The 16,953-nt window shown below is 46.2% G+C and overlaps 1 protein-coding gene across 2 annotated transcripts in view; it reads right to left on the bottom strand.

Annotated features, from left to right (window-relative positions):
• LOC134342665 (serine/threonine-protein kinase 3/4) overlaps nt 1–16,953 on the bottom strand; it is a 226,417-nt gene that overhangs the window by 208,708 nt on the left and 756 nt on the right. The gene's annotated exons all lie outside the window — the stretch shown is intronic.

Genomic DNA, 16,953 nt, shown 5'->3' on the forward strand with positions numbered 1-16,953 from the left:
TGGAGGCCTCTCCTGCGGTTAAAGGACTATGCATGTGCATGGGTGGGAGCTGCTGTTGTTTTGTTGTTCGTGTTCTGTACTGTTTTGTGCAAGCATTGTGGGCATGCTACATTAGCACCAGAACATATGGCAACACTTGCAGTCTGCCCTCAGCACATCCTTGACTGCATTGATTGTTACTGCTAACGACACATTTCACTTTTGATGTACATGTGATAAATAACTTGGATCTTGAATCTTAAATTTGGGATCCTCTACTACATTCAATGAGCTATTTAATTTACAACCCAAAAGCAGAATTTTGAGAGAAAAAAAAATGTGAATTGCTGCATTGTAGGAAACAGGTACCAGACCTGATATAACACTGTTAACCTGTGCTGTGTACTGCATACATTTGGAATTTTATGTTATTAATTTACTCATGGTAATATTTCATTTTTTTGTGCTGTGTGTGATGTATGTTTTGTGGGTGCACCACAACATCTGGAGGAACGTTGTTTCATTTGGGTGTATACATGTACAGTCAGATAACAATAAACTTAAACTTGATAAATTGAACAGCTGTAGAACCATACAGCATGGAAACAGATCCATTGGCCCACGAGTCTACATCGACTATCAAACACCCAATCAGACATTCCCTTTGTTCTTCCAATATTCTAGCAGTTGCCATGCAATTTGGTGGCAAGTTTACCAAACAACCTGCATGTCTTTGGGATGTGGTAAGAAAAGAGGAGCACACAGACGAAACACACACAGCGACATGGGGAATGTGCAAACTCCTAAGAATCAGCCACAGAGATCAGGATGAAACACAGGAACAGTAGTTCTGGGAGAACATCATGAATGTTTCAAAAACCTGGATGCGAGCTTAAAGATAAAGAGATTAGCTTTATTTGCCATATGTACATTGCAACATACAGAAAAATGTAGCTGCATCAACCACCAACATAGCCTGAATGCATGCTGGGGGCAGCCCGCAAGTATCGCCATGCTTCTGGCACCAACATGGTATTCCCACAACTTACAAACTCCAACTCGAACATCTTTGGAATGTGGGAGGAAGCTGGGGCACCTGGAGTAAACCAGTCACAGGGAGAATACACAATAGACAGCAGCAGGAACTGAACCCTGATCGCTGAAACATTACGCTAACCGCCACGATCACGTGTTGACCACAAGGATAATGACTAGCCCCAATGTCACACCTAACACAAATAACAGGCTACTCCATAAAGGAACCCAACACATCACCAGCCTACCCACCATTAAGGACATAGATACAGGCAGATACTGGAAGAGCCAATAGGATCTTGAAGGATCCCACCCACCCTGTTCATGGACTGTCTGTCCCACTCCCAAAAGAGAGGAGGCACGAAGCATCCACGTCAGAACAATCAAACTCAAAAAGTTACTTTCTCCAAGCAGTAAGGCTGATCAACACCTCCACCCACTAACCGACCTCCCTGCATCCCCAACCACCACTATTTATTTCCTGTGAGAGTCACCTATTTATTTCCTGTGAGAGACACTCCTGTGCCTAGCATCACTTTATAAACAGACAATCAAATCAATGTATATAAGCTGTCTTATGCATTTATATTTATTGTCTACTTTATCTTATTGTTTTTTTTTGTGCTACATCAGATCCAGAGTAACAATTATTTAATTCTCCTTGACACTTGCGTACTGGAAATGACATTAAACGACCTTGAAATATCTGGTCCTGTCTAATGCCCCACAAGTGTATTGCATTATTTTTTCAAAATCATACATCTGAGAGACATGAGCTGAAGGCTGTGGTATGCATAACTTATTCAACAAGGAACAGGACTGGGATTACAATGAGCCTCTGCACTCTTACGATAGGGAAAACAGATGCTGCTGTCAATTGTCCCAGACTGGAAAACGTTTTAGTTTAAAATGGAAATGCGAGCAGCACGGTAGTGTCGTGGTTTGTGTAACGCTTTACATCAGCCATCGGAAGATCAGGGTTCAATCCCACTTCAATTCCACGGAAGTTTGTACATTTGCCCTGTGATCACGTGGGTTTCCTCTGGGTGCTCCAGTTTCTTCCCAAATCCCAGAGACGGGTTTGGGTTAGTAAGCTGTGGGCATGCTGTATCCGCGCCAGAAGTACGGCGACACTTGCGGGCTACCCCCAGCACATCCTCAGACCGTGTTGGTTGTGGATGCAAATGACACATCACACTTAATATACTTGTGACAAATAAAGCTAATCTTCAATACCAATGGGCTGCCTTAAAGCAGGTTGGGAACCCCTACCTTAAAGGAAGAGATGGTTCAGGAACAAGGGAAGAACACACAAATCCAGAGCTCCTTAGATGATCCAAGAGATAGAGGAAGATAGGGTGGGGAGAAAAACAATTGTTCATAACAAGAGCTGGTTTGTGAATAGCAATGAGAAAGAACCAGGCTGGTTACAAAATAAACAGAGGGGAAGTGAAACTGAAATAAGAGGCAAGGACACGACCCACCCAGCCAACACACTTTTTGTCCCTCTTCCCTCTGGGAGAAGGCTCAGGAGCTTGAAGACTCGTACCGCCAGATTCCGGAACAGCTTCTTTCCAACTGTGATAAGACTGCTGAACGGACCCTGACCCAGATCTGGGCCGGACCCTCCAAATATCCGGACCTGCCTCTCAGTTTTTTTGGCACTACTTTATTTTCCATTTTCTATTTTCTATTTATGATTTATAATTTAAATTTTTAATATTTACTATCGATTTGTAATCCAGGGAGTGCGAAGCGCAGAATCAAATATTGCTGTGATGATTGTACACTCTAGTATCAATCGTTTGGCGACAATAAAGAGAACATTTGAGTAAAGATCCACCTAGAGCAAGGCTTCCCAATCTTTATTATGCCATGGACCCCGATCATTAACCAAGGAGTCTGCGGACCCCAGGTTGGAAACACTGGCCTAAAGCATATGTGTTTTATCAGCAGAAGCAAAAGTGTAGAACATGGAGGAAGGGACCCATGAACGACAAAAAAATAGGAACATGAACATGTACAGTGCCTGTGGTACTCATCATCATCATTATGTGCTGTGGCCTACTACACGACCATGACCGTGCTCTTGGCAAATTTTTCAAAAAAAAAAGTGGTTTGCTATTGCCTTCTTCTGGGCAGTGTCTTTACAAGACGGGTGACCCCAGCCGTTATCAATACTATTCAGAGATTGCCTGCCTGGCGTCAGTGATCACATAACCAGGAATTGTGATATGTAATGGCTGCTCAGACCTGATCCCCATGGCTTCACGTGACCCTGATTGGTGGGGGGGGGGGGGTTGCACTAAGCAGGTGCTACGCCTTGCCCAAGGGTGACCTGCAGGCTAACGGAAGGAAGGAGCACCTTACACCTCCTTCGGTAGAGATGTATCTCCACTCCACCACATCACCAGTGATATTAGCGTACCAACAAGTACCTTGCCTCAGTCTTTACGAGAGGAAAGGGTGCTTTTAAAGCAGCAGTAAACAATGAAACAGCCCACCAATTGTTAAAATCCTAAAGCATGAAGTAATTAGAAAGGTTGACTGAATTTACCATAGATAACTCACCAGGAGGGATGAGTCGGATGAGGGATGGATCCTCAGATTCCGAGGGAAGCGTGGGAAGAAATTGTGGGAATGACGTTCATAACCTTTGAGTGCTTTTTGGACTAGGAGGTGGTCCCACAGGACTAAGAATGGGAAATGTTAGTCCTTGCTCCACTAAAAAGGAGCAAGGAAAAGCCTAAAACAAAGGGTCAGTCAATGTAACCATGGTGGTGAGAAAGCTTTCAGAAACATTGAACAGAGACAGCCTGTGGGTGCCACAGTAGTATAGCGGTTAGCACAACGCTATTACAGCATGGGGCATTCGGGAGTTTGGATTTCAATTCCAGTGCTGTTCTGCAAAGAGTCTCTGAAACCCCATGAAATGCATGGGGTTTCCCGGGGTGCTCCAGTTTCCTCCCACAGTCCAAAGATGTACTGGGTAGGTTAATCGGTCTTTGTAAATTGCCCCAGTTAGGTTTGGGTTAATCTGGGGCAGCTATAGCGTCATGGCCAGAAAGGCCTACTTGGTGCTGTGTTGTTGGTCTACGGGACGGGCTTCACTCGCCTCAGCGCTGAACTGACTCCGTGACCACGGACTCAATTTCAGGGACTCTGCAATTAATGTTCTGTGTATCAGTTGTATAGATTCTTATTGTTTGCAAAATTTGTTCCTTTTTTGCACTATAGATGTTAGTCAGTCTTTGTTGTATAGGGTTTTTCAAGGATTCTATTGTTTTTCTTTGTGTCATGGCTGCCTGCAATCTCAAGGTTGTATATGGTAGACATCCAGTACTGTATTCAAGTCTTAGGCGCGCGCGTGTGTGTGTATGTGTGTGTGTGTGTGTGTGTGTCTGGCACTCCTCCTCTGCCACCTATCTCACTCCCCTCCCACGACGCTCCACCCTCGCCATTCCCAACATCCTTTGCTTCTGTCAGATTTACAAATTTGTTCTCCACTCAAGTTGACAAATACAGTACTGTGTAGGAGGCTCAGGCAACTTAGCGATTTGTGCCGAAGACTTTTGCAGAGTACTGTACACAGTTAACAAATTTACTTTGAACTTTGATGTCTGACCAACCACACTGCACAATAAAACTAATCCTATCTGCCTGCCAATGATCCATATCCCTCCATTCTCTTCATTTTCATGTGTCTGTCTAAATGCCTTTGAAGTGCTATTATCATGTCTATTTCTACCACCCCCACAGCAGTGGTTTCCAGGTACTTGCCAGTCTGTGTATAAAAAACCAGCCATGTACATCAAACTTCAACTTCAAAGCTAAAAAAGATAAAGATTAGCTTTACTTGTGTCACGTGTATACTGAAACAGTGAAATGATTCATTTGTGACAATGAGCAACACAGTCTGAATACGTGCCGGGGGCAGCACGCAAGTATTGCCACACTTCTGGCAGCAACACAGCATTCCCACAATTTACTAATCTTAGGTTTTTGGAATGTGGGAGGAAACCGGAATACCTGGATGAAATCCATGTGGCCACAGACAGAACGTACAAACTCCTTACGGTCAGCAGAGGGAATCGAACCCTGATCATTGACGCTATAACAGCATTACATCAAACACTAGGCTCCCATGCCACGCCACCCTCATCTCCACCTTAAAGCTATGCCCTCTAGCATTTGACATATCTCGCAACATTTTATGAACTTTGATCAAGTTCCACTCAGTCTCTAATCCAGAGAGTACAATCCAACTTTGTCCAATGTCTCCTTAAAGCTAGCGCTCTCAAATTCAGGCCGGATCCAAGTTGGATGAGACACCAGCAGAGTGTGGTGCTGAGTGAAGAAAGTTAAATAATGATCTCCACAAATCAGTGTTCAGGTCTTTTTTACCTTTTTTCGAAAGATGCAGTATTCTGAAAGCAGAATGTCATGCTGAACCTTTCTAACAGACTGGTCTGGCCTCAGGCATGGTATTGTCTTCATTTTTGCTTGCCTCATTATAGGAAAGATGTGAAGGCATTAGAGTGGGCCCTGAAAAGATTTATGACCAAGACATCTGGAATAAAGGATTGCAGTAACAGGGGGTAGATGAGAGAGTTTGGGACTGTTTTCTTTTGAGAAGATCTACAGAAGTATATCAATGACAGGTCTGGATAGTTGGAGGTGGTTTCCATTGGTGGAAGCTAGCTAGAGGTCAAGATATCAGATTAAATTAAGGGAAATCTTTTATACAAAATGCATGACTGGAATCTGGAATATCACAATATCATAGAGTCATACAGCATGGAAACAGGTCCTTAGGCCCAACAGGGTTACTGAGCTGTGACCATGCGACTTTGGGACAGGGTTACTGAGCTGTGGCCAAGCGACACTGGGACAGGGTTACTGAGCTGTGGCCATGCGACGTTGGCACAGGGTTACTGAGCTGTGGCCATGCAACACTGGGACAGGGTTACTGAGCTGTGGCCATGCGACACTGGGACAGGGTTACTGAGCTGTGGCCATGCGACGCTGGGACAGGGTTACTGAGCTGTGGCCATGCGACACTGGGACAGGGTTACTGAGCTGTGGCCATGCGACACTGGGACAGGGTTACTGAGCTGTGGCCATGTGACGTTTGGACAGGGTTAATGAGCTGTGACCATGCGACACTGGGACAGGGTTACTGAGCTGTGGCCATGCGACGTTGGCACAGGGTTACTGAGCTGTGGCCATGGGACACTGGGACAGGGTTACTGAGCTGTGGCCATGCGACACTGGGACAGGGTTACTGAGCTGTGGCCATGTGACGTTTGGACAGGGTTACTGAGCTGTGGCCATGCGACACTGGGACAGGGTTACTGAGCTGTGGCCATGCGACACTGGGACAGGGTTACTGAGCTGTGGCCATGTGACGTTTGGACAGGGTTACTGAGCTGTGGCCATGCGACACTGGGACAGGGTTACTGAGCTGTGGCCATGCGACACTGGGACAGGGTTACTGAGCTGTGGCCATGCGACACTGGGATAGGGTTACTGAGCTGTGGCCATGCGACGCTGGGACAGGGTTACTGAGCTGTGGCCATGCGACGCTGGGACAGGGTTACTGAGCTGTGGCCATGCGACACTGGGACAGGGTTACTGAGCTGTGGCCATGTGACGTTTGGACAGGGTTAATGAGCTGTGACCATGCGACACTGGGACAGGGTTACTGAGCTGTGGCCATACGACACTGGGACAGGGTTACTGAGCTGTGGCCATACGACACTGGGACAGGGTTACTGAGCTGCGGCCAAGCGACACTGGGACAGGGTTACTGAGCTGTGGCCATACGACACTGGGACAGGGTTACTGAGCTGTGGCCATGCAACACTGGGACATGGTTACTGAGTTGTGGCCATGTGACGTTGGGACAGGGTTACTGAGCTGTGGCCATGCGACACTGGGAGAGGGTTACTGTGTTGGCCATGCGACACTGGGACAGGGTTACTGAGCTGTGGCCATACGACACTGGGACAGGGTTACTGAGCTGTGGCCAAGCGACACTGGGACAGGGTTACTGAGCTGTGGCCATACGACACTGGGACAGGGTTACTGAGCTGTGGCCATGCAACGCTGGGACATGGTTACTGAGTTGTGGCCATGTGACGTTGGGACAGGGTTACTGAGCTGTGGCCACGCGACGCTGGGAGAGGGTTACTGAGCTGTGGCCATGCGACACTGGGACAGGGTTACTGAGCTGTGGCCATGCGACACTGGGTGGGACAGGGTTACTGAGCTGTGGCCATGTGACGTTGGGACAGGGTTACTGAGCTGTGGCCATGCGACGCTGGGACAGGGTTACTGAGCTGTGACCATGGGACGTTGGGACAGGGTTACTGAACTGTGGCCATGGGACGTTGGGACAGGGTTACTGAGCTGTGGCCATGCGACGTTGGGACAGGGTTACTGAGCTGTGGCCATGCGACGTTGGGACAGGGTTACTGAGCTGTGGCCACACGACACTGGGACAGGGTTCCTGAGCTGTGGCCATGTGACGTTAGCTCCAGATGCAATTCTTGTGGGCTGCCCAGCAATATCCTTGCTGATGATTTGACACAAATGATATATTTCACTGTATCTTTTGATGTACCCGTGGACAACAGTTAATTTTTTTTATCCAGAGGTACGGCACAAAACTGTGCCTCCCAGCCCATCAAGCCAGTACACCCAAGAACCTGCCTGCTTAACCCTCGCCTAATCACAGGAGCATTTACAATGTAGAAGGAAACTGGAGCACCGAAAGGAATCCCAGGTGTTTACAGGGAGTGACATACAAACTCCTTACAGACGGTATCGGAATTGAACTCCGACATTCTGATATGTAACAGCATCACGCTTACCACTGTACTACCGTGGCATCCCAGAAATCTATTGTAATCCTCGTGGGAAAATATCTGTGAGTGGTTCTGGTACTGAGCCATTGGGCCAGCATGGACACAACAGGTCAGGTAGCCTCCTCTTCTGTTAAAACCATCCTATCATTCGACAATATAAAGTTGTGCCAGACTGACTCAGCAATGACTGACCACCCTCTTGGTCTGCAAAGTGTAGGAGTGGGACTAGGCCATTCAGCCTATTGAGTCTTCTCTGCAATTCCATCATGGCTTATTTCTTTAACCCCTTCTCCTGTATTCTCTCCATAACCTTCGTTGTCTTGACTAATCAAGAACCTGTCAACCTTCGCTTTAAATATACTCATTGACCTGGCTTCCACAGCCACCTGTGGCACAAAGAATTCCACATTCACCAGTCTCTGGTTACAGAAATTCCTCCTCACCCCTATTCTAAAAAAGCACCCTTGTACTCTAAGGCTGTGCCATTAGGTCCTAGACTCCTCCACAATAGAAAATATCCTCTCCACATCCACTCTACCCAGACCTTTCAAAATTTGATAGGTTTCAATGAGATTGAAGCCACATTCTTCTAAACTCCAACAAGGATAGGCCCAGAGCCATCAAATGTTTCACATAATTTAACTGTTTCAATTCCCGGGATCATTCTCGTGAGCTTCCCCTGGACATTTTCCAATTCCAGCTTATCCTTTCTCAGATAAGGGGCCCAAAACTGCTCACAATACTCCAAGTACAGTCTGACCAATGCCTTATAAAGGCCTCAGCATTACATCCTTGCTTTTATATTTGTTTCTCCAAAGTCTTCGTACTGTCTATAAGGAACAGATCCTGGACAAAGGTCAGCTCAACAGGTCCCACAAAGATGAACAATACCCAGGCAGAGTTTCACCCCTTATCTGACACCCAATCCCCAACCCTCAACATTCACTTGCCTGTGCATATACCAGCAGGCTGAAGGATAGCTTCTGCTCCACTGTGACAAGGCTCTTGAACCTCATCATGGGCCATGCACTTTATCTACCTGTACTGCATTCTTCTTTTCTGAAGCCCATCACCCCGACTGAGGCTCAGGCTGCCAACAGCTGCTCAACAGAGTCCTGTCCTAGTCCAGTTCCCTGAGGTTGTCCACATTCTTGGTGTATCCTTCCCCTTCCTCTCCTTGGAACTTCTGTTGGTGTTTCTGTTGCACTGGTTTTTACGAGATGGGGTTGCTAGTCTCATGCCCAAACCTCCTCCTTTCACAGCTGGGCTTGGGACCACCCATTGCGGAGTCACTGCACTTCCTCTTACTGCCAATTTCTATTCTGCATTCCCTTTTTCCTTTAGCACTCCCCCATATGCACGGAATGCTGTCTGATGGTACTCACACAAAAGCTTTACACTGTATCTCAGTACATGTAACAAAAAGTAATTACTGATTAGTACAGTGGCTACAGAACTCATCGAGCATAAAGTGTACAACAGCAATTTATCATATCACCAACAATAGCACTTCTCATATCCACTAACACTAACCACTCTGCTACCATGATGTAACACTTTGGTTCCTTCAATATCAGAGAATGTATACAGTATAGAGTAGATTTACATTAGATTCAGCTTTATTGTCATTGTGCCGAGTACAGACACAAAGCCAATGAAATGCAGTTAGCATCTGACCAGAAATGCAAAGAATAGTGTTATTTACAAAATAACTGCGAATAAAAAGTAAGTGCTACAGCACACAACTATAAAAGTACTGAGCCAGCACAATATGGGTGCAATACTGCTTAGCACTGTGATGTGAGGTTCAGCAGGGTCACAGTCTCAGGGAAGAAACGCTTCCTGTGTCTGCTGGTGCGGGAGCGGAGGCTCCTGTAGCACCTACCGGATGGGAGGAGAGTAAAAAGTCCATGGTTAGGGTGAGATGCATCCTTGATAATGCTTTTCGCCCTGCCCAGGCAGCGTTTATGGTAGATGTTCTCAATGGTGGGCATTTGGGTGCCAACATACAACCTGAAATTTGTACTCTTCACAGACATCCATGATACAAGAGATTCCATTGAATGAAGCCTTGAGTCCCCATCCTCCACATATGCAGCAGCAAAAGCAGCAACACCCACCCCCCACTCGTGCCAGAAGCGCCAACACCCCCCCCCGCCCCACCATGCAAGTAACAGCGAAAGCTCCCTAAAGAGACTTTGATCCAGAGCTCTGCAGTCTATAACCCAGCCCTCTGGTATCTCAGACAGGCCCTCTCTCCATCAAGGAATGCAAACTATTTCAGACTAAAGTCCAAGCAACATTACCATCATGGCTTAGACATTCCCTGCCGTTCGTTCTTTTATCACTGCAGCGAATCGATAGTTCCCCATTTTACTAACAAAGCTGTGCCAACAACTGTGCAAGTTCACCAATACATTTTGCCACAAAATTCAAGTTCAAGTTTATTGTCATTCAACATGTATACAGCTAAACAAAACAGCGTTCCTCTGGGCCAAGTTGCAAAACACAGTACATTGTCACAAAATAATGTTAGCACAAATCCCTGAGTGCATGGACTGAAGACTGATGGTGCAGGGAATGCACTGTTAATCTTCAGACCATGCCATTCAGGGACATTAAACTCTCAGGAGCACCTGTTGCTCGTCTCCTGCGTGGAAGAATATAATTATTCACTATCAATCAAACCGAGGAAAGGAGTGGAATGGAGTGGGAAGAGTCAGGGGGTAAGACCACATGAATTTGTTTGTCTAATTCTTTCGGAAAACTGAGAAACTTCAGAATAATCTATCTGAGAACTCTACGTCAGGGAGCATTTCACCTGGGTCTGTCAAGGTCATCAATTGCATTCGGTGCTCCTGTGCAGCCTCCTCGACTCCAATGAGATCCAACATGAATTGGGGGCGGGGGGGGGGGGGCTTCTCCCTGTCTGCCACAGAAGGCTACCCATTTCAATTCACCTTCCCATAGACATGTTGGTCCACGGCCTCCTCTACTGCCATGATGAAGCCAAACTCAGGATGGAGGAGCAACTCCTCAAATTCTATCTACCTTGTACAAGTATAACTCCCCCACCAGAACCAAGTGCACAGAATGTGCACAGGTTTTACAGAAGACAAACAATAAACAATCAAAAAATATCGCAGGTGGGCACTTGAATCCACCATAATGGCGAGAGCTTTGGAAAAAGTTATTAGTTAATCTCACACACAAAATGCTGGAGGAACTCAGCAGGTTAGGCAGCATTTCTGGAGAAGCATAAACAGTTGACATTTCAGGCAGAGAACCTGTCACAAGAACAGTCCTGATTAAGAGTCTCAACCCAAAACATCAAATGTTTGCTCTTCTTCACAGATGCTGCCTGGCCTGCTGAGGTCCTCCTGAACTTTGTGCGGTGTTGTTCTGGATTTGCAGTATCTTTTTTAAAACTAATCAAATTAATCTCACTACCTTTCCCCACAGATCTACAGAATTCCAACTTTAATTTTTTTTCATTCATAAAGTCAAGTTCAGCTTTATTTGGGACAATGAAACGTGCAGAGAAAGGATGTAATGCTGAGGCTTTGTAAAGCACTGGTGAGGTCTCACTTGGAATACTGGGTCCCTGATCTTTAAAAGGGACGTGTAAAATTGGAGAGGATTCAGACGAGGCTCACACAATGATTCCAGGAATGAAAGGCTTATCGTATGATGGCTCTGAACTCGTTCTCACTGGAACTTAGAAGAATGGGGCGGGGGAGGGCAATGGCTCCCATTGAAACCTATCAAATGTTGAAAGGCCTCAATAGAATGGATGTGGAAAGGATGTTTCCTATAGTGGAGGAGTCCATGACCAAAGGGCGCAGCCTCAGATTAGAGGGACATTCATTTAGAACAGAGATGAGGAATTTCTTTAGCCAGAGGGTGGCGAATCGGTGGAATTCTTTGCCACAGGTGGCTATGGAGGAACGTCATTTGGTGTACTTAAGGAGGAAATGGATAGGTTCTTGATTAGTTAGGGTGTGAAAGGTTAAAAGGAGAAGCCAGAGGAATGGGGTTGAGAGGGAAGATGGATCAGCCTCAATGCACTGAATGGCACAATTCTGTTCCTATTTCTTATGGAGAAACGTTATTTGTTTCAATGGCCAACATGGTCCAAGATGCATCGGGGGCAGTCCGCAGTGTCGCCATGCTTCCGGTGCTAACGAAGTATGCCCACCACTTACTAACCCACAGTATTTGGAACCTGGGAGGAAACCGGAACACACACAGTCACGGGGAGAAAATACAAACTCCTCACAGACAGCACTGGCAATTGAACCCTGCTGCCCGGTCACCAGTGCTGCACTGACTGCCCCAATAGAACCTGCTTCTACCCCTCGTTAATACTGGGAACACCAGAGTGCAATATTTTGATGGGAATTGTTTTCACTCTAAGATTCTTCCCTCCAAGAGGACCACAACATTATCATGAGGTTTGGAAGCTTTTGTGTCTCAATGACCCGGAGAACTACGTTGGCTGGAGTCAGGGTCTTGTGCTTTGGCTCTGGGCAGGGTCACCCATGCCAAATAGGTCAAAGGGTAGAGACCAGACTAAGAGTGGCCCACTGATCCTCTCGGTTCGGGGGTTCAGCTCAGGGCTAACAACCCTGACTGGTCAAAACAAAATTGTTAAAGAAACAACAATGAAGAATCCGTGATGTTCATTGCTGCCCTCAACACCAGCAGGCATAACAAGCAGTAGTAAGATTCTTTCACCTATTACCTTAAATCTATGCGATTTGACTGTGGAGCCTCTGTCACTGGAAGCCCTTCCTCTTTATTTACAAATCCATACTCTGTATTATCTTCAGTAAATGCTCTGCTCACTTCCAGCAGATCATCATTCTACATACAAAATACTCTGCAGATGCTGGGATCAAAGCAACACTCACAACACGCTGGAGGAACTCAGCAGGTCGGGCAGCATGCATGGAAATGATCGGTTGACGTTTCGGGTCCTGACGAAGGGTTCCGGCCCAAAACATTGACCGCCCTTTTCTACAGATGCTGCCCGAGCTGCTGAGTTCCTCCAGCGTGTCATGAGTGTCATCATTCTACAATAGTTCACACTTATCACATGTATACAGCCAAACGAAACAAAGTTCCTCCAGACCAAACTGCACAACACATAGAACACACACATATCAGTAAAGTAATATTACCACAAACAAATTAGCAAATAATAAGCATTCACATCAGAAGTTTAAAAAGTAAACAGTATAACACCAGTGAAGCTTTATACGTGGTGAGACCTAGATGGTGGCAGGGAGTTCAGTCATCTCACAGTCCGGGGGAAGAAGCTTTTTCCATCCTAACAGTCCTTCCTAATACGATGGTACCTCTCGCCTGTCGAAGAGATTGTTGGACGTATGGGAGGGATCAGTGACAATGCTAAGGGCTCTGTGTAGGCAGTGTTCCTCGTAACCATAATCATCAAAGTAACACTTTCAGTACGCTGGATGAACTCAGCAGGTCGGGCAGCATCAGTCAGAAATGATGAGTCGACGTTTCAGGCTGGAACCCTTCGAAGGATTCCGGCCCAAAGCGTCCACTCATCATTTCTGACTGATGCTGCCCGACCTGCTGAGTTCATCCAGCGTACTGAAAGTGTTACTTTGATCTTTTAGAGCATCTGCAGATTATTTTGTGTTTACAAATCATAATCATCTAATATGGAAAAGACGAGGAAAACTGCACAGCAAACATGTACTTCTTACTCACAATCTTCACTACCCAACGGCACAATCTGTCCTTTTTTACATTGATAGTTACTGTTGTAAACTGCTGTGACTGACTTCCCACACCAACTGCTGTTGGACCATCGGACAGAGGCCATTCAGCCCAGAGTCTGCTTCCCCATTCCATCACAGCTGATTTACTATCCTCCTTAACCTCATACTCCTGCCTTATCCCCTAACCCGTGATGCCCTTATGAATCAAGAACTTCCACTGTAAATATACCCATTGACTTGGCCTTCACAGCCATCTGCGACAAAGAATTCCACAGATTTACCACCCTCTGGCTGAAGGAGTTCCTCATCTTTGCTCTAAAAGAACATCCCGCCCGTCTGTTCTAAACAGGAGATTCGGCAGATGTGGGAAATCCAGAGTAAAACACACAAAATATGAGAGGAACTCAACAGTTCAGGCAGCATCTACGAAGGGGAATAAAGAATCCATATTTCGAGCTGAGACTCTTCATCAAATCTTTATCAGTCCTTCGTTTCTGTTGTGAGAGTGTCTACAGTTTCTCCCTCTGATGCGTAAAACGTCCATAATTATCAAACAGTGGGTAACAGCGAGGGAATTTTCAATAAACAATTTATAATTATCGGTCTACAAAGTGTTATATAGAGGACAGATTCTGAAATTGATAACGTGCTAAATTTACACATTTGTAGTTATTTAACATTAGTACAAATGACAAGTTGAGCCATTGCACAAGAGAACTATGTTGGAAGCATGGTGACATTTACAGGCTGCCCCCAGCACATCTTGATTTGATTTGACGTAAAAAATGCAATCATGGTATGTTTTGATGTACATGTGACAAATATAGCTAATCTTTCTTTACTTCCCTCTGGAGGCACACAGTAAACCCTCCAAAGCAAGGTTATGGCCAGCACGGTAATGTAACGGTCAGCACGACGCTTCACAGCACCAGCAACCTGGGTTCAATTCTCACTGCTGCCTGAAGAAGCTTGTGCATTCTCCCCATGACCGCGTGGGGTTCCTCACACCAAAGAGGTACTGGCTGGTAGGTCAGTTGGTCATTGTAAATTGTCCTGTGATTGGGTGAGGGTTCAATTGGAGATTGCTGGGCAGCGCAAAGGGTCAGAAGGGCATATTCCGTGCTGTATCTCAATAACTAAACAAATAAATTAAACTATGTCAGTCTCACCCAAATCACAAGTTGTAGCTTTGAGTCCTACAGTAGAGATCTGAGCAGAAAGCCTTCGCTGGAACATCCAATGAAGAGCTCAATCGTGCCAAATTGTTAGAACTACAGTTCATTGGGTCAGGATAATAAACGGAAGCCTCATCCATTCTTTTATAGAGTCAAAGTGCGGCATAGCGTAGAAACAGGCTCTTCTGCCCACCACATCTATACTATCCCACTTGCCTCTTAATTCTATGTCCCTGTCTTGCTCATGAAAGAACCCGTCTGGTTGCTTTTTAAATGCTGTTACTGTTGTTGCATTCACAGCCACTTTGAGTGTGGAAGCCTTCCAATGGTTAGAAAGAACAGAAAAGTGAGGTTCCCATTTAATACGTTGGTGTGATACTACACCCCACCTATTGATAAGCTTTATACAGATCACGTGCCTCGTCCACTCACGTCACTTTCCTATCCCCCACCACCCAAGAAGATGCAGGAGCCTCAGGTCCCACACCACCAAGACCAGGAACAGTTACTACCCCTCAACCATCATCAGCTCTTGAACCAGAGCACAGCTTCACCTACCCCAACAATGAACTGACTTCACCACCTCTGGACTCACCCTCAAGGACTCCACAACTCATGTTTTCTATATTTATTGCTTATCAATTACTATATTGTGATTTTTTTCTATTTACACATTAGTTTTATGACCATCTTTGATGTATGCAGTTTTCCATTGATTTTGCTGATAATAACTGCTGTGAATGTCGGCAAGGAAATGAATCTCAGGGGAGATTCACACCTCATATTACATCTGGGTAGCCTCCTGAAAATCCATTTCTCCTTCCGCCAACAATAGTTTTAACTCTCCCTCGCCTCTTCTTCCATACCTCTTACTTCTGCTCACCCGCCTATCACCTCTTCCTGGAATCTCTCTTCCTTCCCATTCTCCTATAATCCACTCTCCTCTCCTGTCCGATTCCTTCCCCTCCAACCCCACTCTCCTCTGTCCGATTCCTTCCCCTCCAACCCCACTCTCCTCTCCTGGCCGATTCCTTCCCCTCCAACCCCACTCTCCTCTTGTCCGATTCCTTCCCCTCCAACCCCACTCTCCTCTCCTATCCGATTCCTTCCCCTCCAACCCCACTCTCCTCTGTCCGATTCCTTCCCCTCCAACCCCACTCTCCTCTGTCCGATTCCTTCCCCTCCAACCCCACTCTCCTCTGTCCGATTCCTTCCCCTCCAACCCCACTCTCCTTTGTCCGATTCCTTCAACCCCACTCTCCTCTGTCCGATTCCTTCCCCTCCAACCTCACTCTCCACTGTCCGATTCCTTCAACCCCACTCTCCTCTGTCCGATTCCTTCCCCTCCAACCCCACTCTCCTCTCCTGTCCGATTCCTGCCCCTCCAACCCCACTCTCCTCTCCTGTCCGATTCCTGCTCCTCCAACCCCACTCTCCTCTCCTGTCCGATTCTTACCCCTCCAACCCCTCTCTCCTCTCCTGTCCGATTCCTACCCCTCCAACCCCACTCTCCTCTCCTGTCTGATTTCTACCCCTCCAACTCCACTCTCCTCTCCGGTCAGATTCCTTCCTCTCCAGCCCCTTTCCTTTCCCACCCACCTGGCTTCACCTATCATCTTCTAGCTATCCTCCTTCCCCTCCCCCCACTTTTATATTCTGGCATCTCCCCTCTTTCTTTCCAGTCCTGAAGAAGGGTCCCAGCCCAAAAGTCAACTGTCTGTTCATTTCCATAGGTGCTGCCTGACTTACTGAGTTCCTTCAGCATTTTGTGTGTGCTTTGATAATAAATTTAGTATGAAGATTTTGAACTATGGCCAAACCAGTAGCCTAAAACATGGGCACTGAAGCAACGGTTACAGTAGTTCCTCTTTTTCAAGGAAGGAAGTTAAGAACACTTATCATGACTATTTAAACATGGAAGTTTCAATTCAAGTTGAAGAGTGGAAACACCTCTTTTTTATGCACAGCATAATAATGAAACTTAGTCCCATTGACGTTTCCTAACCTACGGCCTGATGTCTTCCTACTTTCCTGGTTGTCATCTAGCTTTAAGACTGGTTGTCATAACCACCAGGAAAGCTGGGGACTTTCAATATTATAGAAAAAGACTTGACTTTTGGTTGGATTTAAGTACATATAACA

Source organism: Mobula hypostoma, chromosome 2 (genome assembly GCF_963921235.1).
Source record: "Mobula hypostoma chromosome 2, sMobHyp1.1, whole genome shotgun sequence".
Lineage (NCBI taxonomy): Eukaryota > Metazoa > Chordata > Chondrichthyes > Myliobatiformes > Myliobatidae > Mobula > Mobula hypostoma.